Genomic DNA, 12,423 nt, shown 5'->3' with positions numbered 1-12,423 from the left:
GCTAAAGCACGGTAAATAAAAGATCTAAAAGCAGCCAATTTTTGTTTAGGAGGGTGAACGGATAACTTGTGGGGGGGGGGGAAGAGAAGTGATTTGTACATGCACTATTTCGAACTTAAATTATTTAAAATTATACAATTTGATTTTTACGTCAGGTACGTTGACGACATTTTTGTGCTTTTGGACTCGTCTGTCAGTGACCTTGATAACCTTTTATCCATCCTAAATACTATTGACCCATATATTCAATTTACTGTTCAATTGGAATCTGGAAATCATCTTTCTTTTCTTGATGTGTCCATCACTCGTCATAACAAAATGTTTACAACTACTGTTTTCCGTAAACCCTTTGCTGTTTCTCTTCCCCCCCACAAGTTATCCGTTCACCCTCCTAAACAAAAATTGGCTGCTTTTAGATCTTTTATTTACCGTGCTTTAGCCATTTGTTCAAATTCCAATTTACTTTCATCAGAACTGAATTACGTACGAGGTATTGCGGTTGATCGGGGATTCACATCAGATATTATTGATACCATTTATAAGAAGCTATGTAGCTCAGCTAACAAAAATCAAACACCTGCTCCTGTGAACTATTCGAGTTCCGTTGTCTTACCCTTTTTTCCTAAAATCAGTCTACAAATTGCCAAAATCTTAAAAAAGTTTCATTTTTCCGTCACTTTTTCTCCTGTTAATAAATTAAAATTTTCACAGCTTAAACACCCTGTTCAGAACCTTGACAAATGGGGCATTTATAGTGTTTCCTGCCAGTGCAAATTGGCCTACATTGGGCAGACTCGACGATCCCTCAAATTCCGGATAAAAGAACACGAAAATTACGTCAAAAAACAGGATCTCAAACGCTCCTCTATTGCTCAACATTGTTGGTCTTGTGGCCATAATTTTATTTTTTCTTCCGCCAAAGTTATTCACGAGTGTTCGTCCATTCATGATTTAGATTTTTGGGAGTCATATTACATATGGAAAAATGCTAATTTAATCGTCAATGATTTGTCAAGCACTCCCCCTTTTCCTAATGTTTGGAAGTCTGTTATTTGATTTATTTTTTGTCCGTGACGTTTTCTCCTGAGTGCAACTGTCCTCTGTAGTTCTGACGTAACCTTGACGTCATCGTTTCCGGTACTGCTCTCATATCTTTTACAACTCGTCTCTCATTCTAATGTTCGCCTCGACTGTGTTTTAGTCGGGTTGAACCTGTCTTCGTTTTTAATTGCACTGATGATGGCACTTGTATTTTAGAGTGCCGAAACAGCTGTTTGCTGGTTTTTTAACCTTTTTTCATTTTGAATTTGTACTTTATATACGTTGTCATATTTTATTCACTATGCAGTACAAAGTTTTCGACTACTTTTTATGTAATCTCTAAATATGTTACATTAAGTTCAAATCTGGAGATTGAAGGGGTATTTTCTAAACTTTAGGACAATTTTTGAGGCACTAGACGCAAACGTTGAAAGCTGTGTGCTTCAACATCGTTATCTTGATAAAAAACAAAGTTGTTTCCGATAATCAAACTTTTGGCTAAGAGTTTAAAATTGGTTTATAAAATATTTAAATGAACAGCATGATTTATAATTTCATCAAAAAATTGCAAACTGCCAAGTCCAGATGCTGATATGCACCCTCGCACAAGAACCCCTTCACCGTCCTGATAAACTGATCCAACTAAGTTCTTAAAATCAAGTTCCTCATTTTTTTTCTTCTATTGACAATTATACAACAATTTAACCAAAAATGTTGAATTTAATTTCACCTGTAAGTAAGATGTTATTTCAAAACGCTTTGCAACTTATTTATCATTTTTTGCGACAAAAAGCGTAAGCTTTCTTTTTTCGTACGAACAAGAAATTTCTGCGGGAAGAGTTCCCATTTAATCCAGTTAATCAGAGAACTCGACGAACAATTTTAGGTGAAAATTAAATGTAAGTTTTTTCATTATATTCTGCAGAAACTGTTACAGCACTCAAATGTGTATTTTTCATAATTTTTTTTACTGTAAATCTCCGATCATGCTTTGTCATATTTGCCGAATGACCTTTTCTTGCCTTGTTTTCGGTCCGATTCTTTTCTTTAAAGCATTTTATCAAGCACTTTACAATAGAATTGAATAAATTAACTAATTTAGAGACATTTCAAACCAATTTACCTTCACTGTGAGGAAAAAAAATTCAAATTTCGAATGGTGTTTGTGGTAAATTACGAATACCAGCCATTTTAAAGTAATAAGCACAATCTTAAGGAATAAATAAACAAAAAAAATAAAGCCAAATGACTCTTAATTGTCAACACAATGAAAAATAATAAAAAGGAAACGACGTATGATAGTTTTAATCATGAATTTATTCCAAAATATTTGAGTGTACAATGACTTTTGTGGCATATTATTTCTCTGTCTCTTCGTTTTTTGACCCATTTCAAAAAGAAGATCCGTCAATATTTTGAAAAAACTGCAGGGTTTTATTTAGAATGACATAGGAATAATGTTAAAAAATATTGGACTTCATATTCGAATTCAGTTTTGCGTTATTTTGGTTTTACTAAAAAAATTTAAAGTGTACGAACACTTTTGAGAGCCACTGTATATCTACCTCCCTCTACGCCTATATCTACCTATCTCTACCTCTATTCACCTATCAATCAGTGTCTATCTGCATAAGTAAAACTTTTAAGAAAGCATTTAGTAAAAAAAGGATGTTTCTCTGCGTAGATGCAAAAATCAAAAATCAAGAAAAGTAATTAAAATAAAGAAATGATAATTCTTATAAATTAGTTGATTGAAAGATGAGTAACTTTTAACATGAAAACATTCTATCTGTATAATTATTAATTTTAGCAAAACATTTTGAAATAGTAATTTTCCCCGTGATGTTCCTTTAAAAATTCTTGCTGAAAGTAATTCACAGTAAAGCCAGTAGAATATTGGTTTGATTGCTTTTCAACTAGACCTGTGGAGTCGGAATCAGACTGATTTTTATGTAAAGGTGTCAAAATCGGGAATAGCAGGCTTTTAAATTATACGAGTGGGAGTCAGTCATTTTCTCTGGTCTGCAACACCGCCACAGCTGTGGAGTCGACGTCGGGCTAGTTTTGCTTTAAAGGAGTCTCAGTAGAAGGCTTTAAAATTCCAGGAGTCGTAGTCGGAGTAGGGCTGACACTGAAAGTGCATTGAAGATGTTTTTCGTGCGACGGCACTGTATAACGTTACATCTAATTTGAGCGCAAGGGAAGACAAAAGTATTCTTTATCCAGAAACTTCGAAATTAAACTCTTGCTTTGTATTTTAAAAAATTGTAGAAAAATTCCGCTCAATTTTATTTTTTAAACTTTAATTTTCAGAAAAGTGAGAAAAAAGTAGGCTTTTTAACATTTTGCTGAACGTGTTGAGGAATATAAAATTTTGGGAAAACCTAATTTTAAAGCGGCTTTCCAATTATTCATTAAAAAATAGAAAATTCTCCTATCTGAAAAAAAAATTCTACATCACGTATAAAATTGAATTGTCTTCAATTGGGTCACAAAAAAAAAACTTCTTTGACGTAATGGGTTGGGTTTGAAATCTGAAATAAAAAGTGTTAAAAGTTACATAAAAAATGAATAGCTAGTTACAATTAGTTTACCCAAAATCGGGCTCCTGAAAGCTAGGAATGTTTAAATCTGCTCAATTCTCTTTGTGTATATTTACTGACTGTCTTTTGTTTGATGCGTAGAAATCGACATGGGCAACCTTATGTTTCAGAGTCAGGGAAAGTACTTGACTCTCTTGTCGTTGTAAGCACTTTTTGATAAAAAGTCGTTAGACATGCCACTCACTTCGCCATTGCCGCTTTGGTAAATTTTTGATCCATTTAAAAGATCCTCATTAATAAGAGGGCCAAGTTAAATCTGGAGTGAAAATTTGTTTTGTTGAAACGGATATTTCGTTGTATTGGTATTCGTTGCAGCGGTATTTCACGGTATTAATAAACATTACTAAACGCTCAATTTATGTATCAAACATTCATTTCAAACTAGTAAGCATTTTCTGCATTTCAGTTTCTGCATACAGTCTGACCACGAAATGTATGGAACGGGCTATCGGCCAAGTTAAGACGATTCCAACTGACTGAATCTGGCAGGGAAGAAGGAAAATAGCGAAGTGATATTGATGCACGCGTTAATGCTTTATTAATTTACTGCATTTTCTAAGTTCAAAATGAAGGGAAACAAATATAGTTTCTATAGAAACAACAAAAAGAAAATAAAATGTTTTTCTTTCGTCCGAAAATGAAAGAGCAAAATGGTAAGCTCAAAGCTATGTTGTAAACAATGTCTCAATTAATTTTTTGTAGTAAGGATATAGATCGAATATAGTTTTGATTTGAAGCATTATTGCCGTGAACAAACTGTCATTTGAACGGAACTGCGTCTAAACAATTAAGAGGCAAAATCGCATATGGGCCGTGGTAGCCCGATCGGTAGAGTGTCGGATTCGGGGCCGGAGGGTCCTGAGTTCGAACCTCGATGGTCGAAGATCCATTAAAGGGGACTGGGCGACGTTAAATATGCTCGTAGTCTCAATGTCCTCCAAGTGAAACGATACCTCTGGGGGTGCTAGCACCAGGTAGCTATTAGCTCCTGGTCTAGTTCTAAATTCTCATTAACTGTTCGATCCGGTGATGGTGCTGCCATCTATCGGTGTAAAAAAATAATGGAGGCAAGGCACTTAGTATGCAGTCCTCGACATAAATACAGTTGTATTTAGTTGTTACTCGGAATCGTAAATCGTAAAAAGCGCATATCTGTAACGAGCAAACTACCACCCCTGTAAATTAATAGATGCATCCATTTCCCTTTGTAAACCAAATATTGTACCGTTTCCATATTAGCGGTGGTCAACTGTATCATTAAACAATGAGAAAATCTGATCAATGCAAATGAAAATTTTATTTTTTAAGTGATTTTACATGCTCATCGAGAAGTAAATTTATTACGAATTGGCTTCACATTCTCAAAGGTTATTTTCCACATAACATTGACTTGGTCTCTATGATCCAGAGACACTTTAAAAGATCTCTACAAATGACTCAATTCCACTTACATTGACAGCATGGCAAACTTTTGGTCTAAAACGTATAAAGAAATAGTAAAGTTAGTGTATTCAGTTTTTTATACCAGCAAACAAAAACAGTTACAAACTTAGAAGTAATTAATTTCACTGTACTTGATAAATTACTACTAATAAAATTCATAAACTCTTAAATTGAAGAAAATAATTTTATTTTGCTTAATACACTCCTGTTTGTGAGAATTGCAACACCACGAAGGACTTAAGCGAGTGAGCTGAAGATTGCAAGAAATGTAAAGTAGTGCATTATATGCAAATGATTAGAATTGCAGACCGGTACCGCATGCGTGTGCTGAGCAACGCCCTCTGAACGACGGATGGAACTGAATATAAATAGACGGCTGTAGCGAGGCGTGTATGAGTATCGGTGGTTATATGCTAGAGTAAACGTTAACTGAATCTTTACTATGCCTCTTCGACGAAAGAAAGCGAAATTTGAGCAAATTTCGGAGGTTGAACGGGGGCAAAATCGTCGGCCTTCGTGAAGCTGGATTGTCTTCTCGTGCAGTAGCCGCTCGTGTGCAGCGGAACAGCAGCACAATCATGCGTGTTTGGAAGCAGTGGACGGACGAGGGTCGGACAGCTCGGAAATCCGGGAGTGGACCCCGAAATGTGACGTCAGCTCGCGATGACAGACACCTGGTGCGCATGGCGCTGACGGACCGCACAGTTTCTTCTAGAAAATGGGATAGTTTCCTTCAGCCAAAAGTAATATTTTAGTCGATGAAATTGATAGAATAAGCGAAAAAAATAACATGGATCCAGAAAATACTTTTTTTTTCCCTACAGTTATTTTGTAATAATTTTTTGAAATGTCCAATTTTTCAAACAAGGCGTGGTCTTGATGGCGTCAGAAATGATGCTCTTTGGCGCATCTTTTCACCGCATTTCCACGTTATGATAATCAAGAAGTGAATTAAAATCGCGCTCTACGCTTGCTATCACCCATATCGTTGCCAATACACGAAAATAAAGATTCTAATTAAATATTTTGCTCTGTAAATGGCAACATGAAATGGCATTTCATCATTTGTGATGTCATCGGCAGAAGCTTAAACAATGAAAGCGCACCGATTTAAGTATTTTTTTTTAATATTAAACTTAAACAAATTATTTTTAAAATGTTCAAATCCTATGTTTTTAGGCATGCTCTTTCAGAAAAAAATACTTTTAAAATTTTGGAAATGACCCCATTGGCAGCACAGTGGTCAACAGCTACAGGTGTTTCATTGTGTGCTTCATCAATTTGGAGACGTCTGCTGTAGCGTGGGCTGCGCGCAAGGATTCCTTTATACAGGATTCCTCTCACGCAAAACCATCACCGCCTGCGGCTACAATGGGCCAATGTGCATAGGAGCTGGCGTGCTGATATGCAGCAGGCCGTCTTTTCTGACGAATCCCACTTTAATTTGTGGCACCATGATGGCCGAATTCGTGTCAGGCGCTATGCCGGTGACATGCACATTCTGGAGTGCATTATCGAACGCCACAGTGGACGAACACCCAGAGTTATGGTATGGGGTGCCATAGCATACCATGGACAATCACAATTGCTACGAATTGTGGGCAATTTGAACAGTACCCGATGCATAAACGAAGTTCCTGGGGAATAGCAGTCAAGCATAAATCAAAAAACGCCACATTGCTCCACTCCCCTTGGAGGAATTCACGCCAAAAACCAATGGGCACAAGTACACATAGGTGCATAAATGTGCACCAAATTTTGTTCGCTTTCATGCGATAGTTTTTGCTGTAGAGCGGCCACAAAAAACTGATCACACACAGACAGACAGACAGACATTTTGCAAAAATGGTCGAAATGAACTCGGCACACCTCAAAACGTTCGAATCCGTCTAAACTCAAAATTGGAAAATTTGCACGAGTCCAATATTTTCTTCTATATATTAGATATAGAAGAAAGTAAAAAGGGCGGGGCAGGGGAAGTACATGCAAACTTTGAAAACTTACTTTAAGCAAAAAAAAAAAAAAATCATTTGAACTTTAACGTCTGGAATTCAAATTATGTTTTTCGCAACACGAAATACTTCAGTACTCAACTCGTTGTGTTTCTCGTTGCTAGAAGTGGAATGAGATGGAAATGGAGAAGAAATTCGCATACGTCATAATATGATTAATAGTTTTCACAATCAGGTAATACAAGACACATCCACAGGCCTGTCATTGCTGACTAAAAAAGCGATTATTGCGACTATTTTGAAGAGTTAGCGCTATGCAAACCATATTAGCCTAAATTAAGACAAAAACGACTATTTTGTAAAAAAAAAAAAACTACTACTATTTCATTCAAAAAATGTCTAAAATGTAAAAAATACGAGGGATGTAAAAAAATTGGAAATGCAAAAAGGAAAAAAAAAGAAACGTTAAAAAAAAAGAAAAAAAAAAAAAAAAAACATTGCTTCCGCTTCAAGCATCATCGGTCGAACTTTTCAAATTTTGAACTCACTCTGATCTGCTAAATTACGCGAAAAGTCGCCAAACGAGCTACCACAGCCTGAATTTCTCGCCAAAAATAAGTAAAATAGCCATAGTTTGATTCTTTCTCCTGGCACCATGAAACACCCTATTACTTGCCAACAACAACAACAATAATTGGTTTTGGTCGATGCGAAATTAAAAGGGGGCAAATACGACTTTTTAAAAGTAATTTAAATTACTCTGGATCATTATTTTCTGGCGACCCTGCCGTTTTTCTCTGTTTCTCCTGCAGCTACAATATTCGGATGATGTTATTTAACAAACATAGAGCTTTCAGCCTTATTATTATTTTCATTTGTCTATAAATGTAAATGAAAGCTAACGATTGTTTATCTGCAAAACTGATAGTGAATTCAATAGTGCTAGTTTTCTCTTTTTTTTTTTCTTTTTTTTTTGTGATTTAAAAGTCTTATGTACTATATAAATAATTGTTATTTACTCTCACTTATGCAATATCTTACTTGCTTCACATTTGTAAATACATTTAAACTGTATTAACTGTAAGGGGTTTTAGGGGATGACTTGTTAATTTTTTTCAACCACCTGCCTACTAATAACCATTACAATTATATGGGTGCTAATCCTAGCTTCTTAGCCTTGTATTATTTAATAAACATGTACTATTCTTTTTTTTTTTCATTATTTTCATTTTACTGTCAATGTAAATGAACTGCAATGTGTAAATGTAAATAAGAGCTTGTTATTGCTTAATATGCGCAAGTGATTGTGAATTTAATAACTGTTTAAAGATTTTTTTTAAATTTAAAAGTCTGTGTTGCACCTGATAAAATAACTAGTGTGTGTTAACAATGCTTTGAAACAGAAAAGTGTTTAACTCCAGTTGACATACGGTAGACAACAGATGTTTTCTTAACAGATTATTGTCTTATTCATCATATCATATAGTAAAAATTGGCAACATTTTTGCTTTGTTTCATGGGTATACAGAGTAGTAGGTATGAAATGTTACTTCATTTAAGACAAAAAATAGCTAATGAATACTTGAAAGAGAGAGAAAGGAAAAAACACTTTTATTTTTTGAGACGTTTCAAAACAGCAATTACCGAATGTAATGTTTTCATTGTTTAATGAATATCTCTAATATATGCATAACTTTCACATTCTTGTCATTGAAATAAGATTGGTATGAAACCATGTCGGGAACACGATTTGTGTGTAACTGGGGAGCTCTGCTTGTCCAGGAGATCCCGCTCATATATCGTGCAGCTGAGATATGTCTATTCATCAAAGGACAGTTAACTCTCTGTTTAACGATGCTCAATTTTAACGATTTTCTCCATTAAAAGACGGCTTTTTGCGATCCCGGATGCTTTACTGTAGTTTTAAAAACATTCCATCTAAGGAGGCATTCTACTTAAGGACGATTTTTTATGGTCCCTTGAAAGTCGTTAAGTAGAGTCAACTGTATATGTAGCATAATTTAATATTAATACTACTTAAAAATAATAGGAGACTAGTTTAGATACTATTTTTCTTGTTTGACGACTATTTTGCAACCTTTTTCATTGAAGAGGCTACTAAAACGACTATATTTAGCAACGTAACTCAGTGGCAGCCCTGCACATCCGTTAACAAAGAAATGGTTATTTGGATGCGGTAGAAAATTCACGATAACTACTTTCTACCAGTGTGTCAAAAAATATTTCTTTGCTGCAATTGATTTGGCATCTGCAAGATAAAAAAATTTTTAAAGTAGCATGAAAAGTCAATAACTGTTTTAAAACTAATTTGCCAAAAATCGGGCTCCTGAAAGCCACGAAAGTTTAAGTATTGTCAATTATCCTTGTGTATTCGCTGTAGTGTGTTGCGTGTTCGATGCTTAGTAAACTGGCTTGTTTTATCTTGCATTTCAGTGTCACGAAAAGTTACGTTTCAGTGTCACGGCGAAAGCCTCGTGCGCTCTCTGTCTCTCTGTCTTATCGTTGCGCACGAACTTTTTGATAAAGGTCATTAGACACACCTCTCAAATCACCGTTGTCAATTTGGTTAACTTTTCATCCATTTCAAAGGTCTTCATTAGCAAGAGTGCCATTTATAATAATTTAGAGCAATGAAGAATTTTGAGTCTTCAAACAGTCTGTACCCAAAACATCACAAATAGTCATCTTTTTTATAATTTATAGTTTATTTATATTATAAGCTATGAGAGCACAAATCATAGAAATTTTTTCTCAAAAGTATTTTTTCTTTTTTTTTTTAACGGGAACGACATAACTTCTTCAATAACTCACAAACTTCTTAAGTAAGACATCATTTTAAAGATTGGATTCACCGGTTTGAGAAAAAAGAAACAGACATTTCATATTGTAGTGGTTCTTCGAAAACTCGATTTATTATGCTTTTTTTAAGTATTGTTTTAATGTATAGCATCCCGAGAGAAGAGGCCTTATTAACTTAGATGGTTAGAGCGGCGGGCGTATGAACTAAAGCCCTGGATCCTTAGGGCTTTAGTATGAACAAAGGGAATAGATAGTGGAGATTGGGTACACTTAATCCCCTGTTTTGTTTGAACTTATAACTTTTATTTCACTCAATGAAACGAACGAGACGATCGCAGTTTACTTACAGGAACAGTCTTTATCCTGTCAAAATTCTGCCCGGTTTCGAAGTTTATACATAAGAATAAAATATTTTAAAGAAAGAACAATAGTTTTGGTGAAAGTATCAGGTTCGAACAAGGAAACTAAATCTCAGCCTTCAAGAGACTTGATCCTGGGAAAAAATTTGTCCCTATAAGTATTTTAAATGCAACTCAATCATTAATTGTTGTGAAATACTTACCATTTACTCATAAAAACGAAATTGATCATAAAAAATTGATAAATGAAACAAAACAAAAGCAAAATAGCTATTAAAACTAATAAGTTAAAAAAAATCAGCACGCGTTAAGACCATCATCGGCGCAGAGCTGTTAAACTCATGCTAGCCAGACGAAAACCATTTGAGGCTGAGCGGTTAAAACACTTGCATTAAAACCTGTATGTGAGACTCGCGTTGAGGGTTCCGGTATCGGGTGTTATCTCTGCTCTTAGTGCAATAAAAATGTCTGTATATTAAAATAAATAATTGGTATACATTGGCTGTGAAACAGCATGAACTTGATAGATATTGAATAAACGAATATTTAAAAGCAAAAGCTGTTAAGAAGACAAAAAACAAGGGGTTTCTAGCATGATTTTTTTTATTCTGTTATAACGAAGTTTCAAGTATTGTAACCTACTAATTTATTTTTCTACTTTCAATTTAAAACGTATGGAAAAATTATTACTTGATAATTTAATATACGTGGATTATTTAAGCCTTCGAATAGTTAACTTGAAGTATAAGTCAACTAACCATTAAAAGGAGTACCCTTTCAAGGAAGTCAGATGAAAGCTAATTTCTTGCTAATGTGTAACCTTTCAAGCAATTTTTCTATAAGCATACAGAAAATTCCGGTGTAACCTTACGCAGAAATGAGTGAGACGTAACGCTATAGTTACATTACCATGGTGTAACCTTCCACAAGAGATGTGTAACTTTACACCAGTTATATCAGTTGAGTTAGGGGAAGTTGCTGTATCCACGGACGGTTGTACCTACGGACATTGGTCGGGAAATTTGGGGTATCGTCGAGAGAGATCCTATTTGGGGTTCAACGTGTGTGTCGCAGCCCTCTCCAGTAACGCAGGAAGTTTCAACGCAATCAAATGAACATTTAAGATTCTATCACATTTTTTCGGTTTTAGTAGGATCTAAGTAAAAAAAAAAAAAAACATGAGCAATTTCTTTCTTTCTTTTTTTTTTTTTTTTTTTTGTTCGTCGTGGATTGTACTTGTCATTTTTGTTATAGGTATCATGATTCCCTACATTTTGAAGGTTGTTTCTGATTTTTAATGTTTTAAAACTGTGGTCTTGTTGATGTGAACTGGCTTGCAAAACCAAAATGGCGTACCTTTGTACCCAAGGACACATAACCATATGTACCCACTGACGGCAATTTTTAGTCTCCTTGGGTCACACGTCAGTCTTCTGACAATGCGAAGAACCTCAAAATGGTGCCTTTTCATCAACGTCCGAAATTTGCTTTCAACAATGATGATGAATTTGAAGTAGGGCTTGAAGATATAGTGTTGAAGTAACCTCCACCTGTTGTAGGATCTACAGACCATCAACCCCACCTGTTTTCATTTGAAGTCGACTTTTATAGATTTTAATTGGTTTTATCTAAACTGAGTTTTTTGTAATGGGTTATTTTTGGTTAAAGCTTTCCATTTGCATATTAGTTGAGGTAATTAAGTAGGCATATAGAGAGCCATTATATCATGAATCTAGTTATTTTCGTTTAAAAACATATTAATTATTCATAACATCATTGACTCTCTTAAGAGTAATAACTTTTTTAAAGAGTTCACTAGTGTTAAAAATTAAGGAAAATTTTTAAAAGAAGGGAAAAAACCTTCGATTAATTTTCAAAGTTTAATTTCTGTTGGATATTTTATTTAATGTTATTTTCAATGGATGTTTGAAGTATTTCAAAATAAAATGGCTTATGAAAATGTATTGAGTATAATTGAGTTCCTCAGATCTATTAATATATTTTTTTTTTTTTTTTTGTATGTCCATGGTTGCAAAGGCACCTGTCCGCAGGGTGAACTGGGTGTTGTACCCACGGACAAAAAAGATGGTTTGTAAGATTTTTTTTTTTGAAGTTGAACGCTTTGAGATTTTCACCTGACAAAAACTGCCAAATTAGATGATAAGTTGTGGATTCTGCCAGAAAAATTTTCCGATCGATTATCCA

The sequence above is a fragment of the Uloborus diversus genome, chromosome 1 (genome assembly GCF_026930045.1).
Source record: "Uloborus diversus isolate 005 chromosome 1, Udiv.v.3.1, whole genome shotgun sequence".
Taxonomy (NCBI): domain Eukaryota; kingdom Metazoa; phylum Arthropoda; class Arachnida; order Araneae; family Uloboridae; genus Uloborus; species Uloborus diversus.
This window is presented reverse-complemented; position numbering follows the sequence as displayed.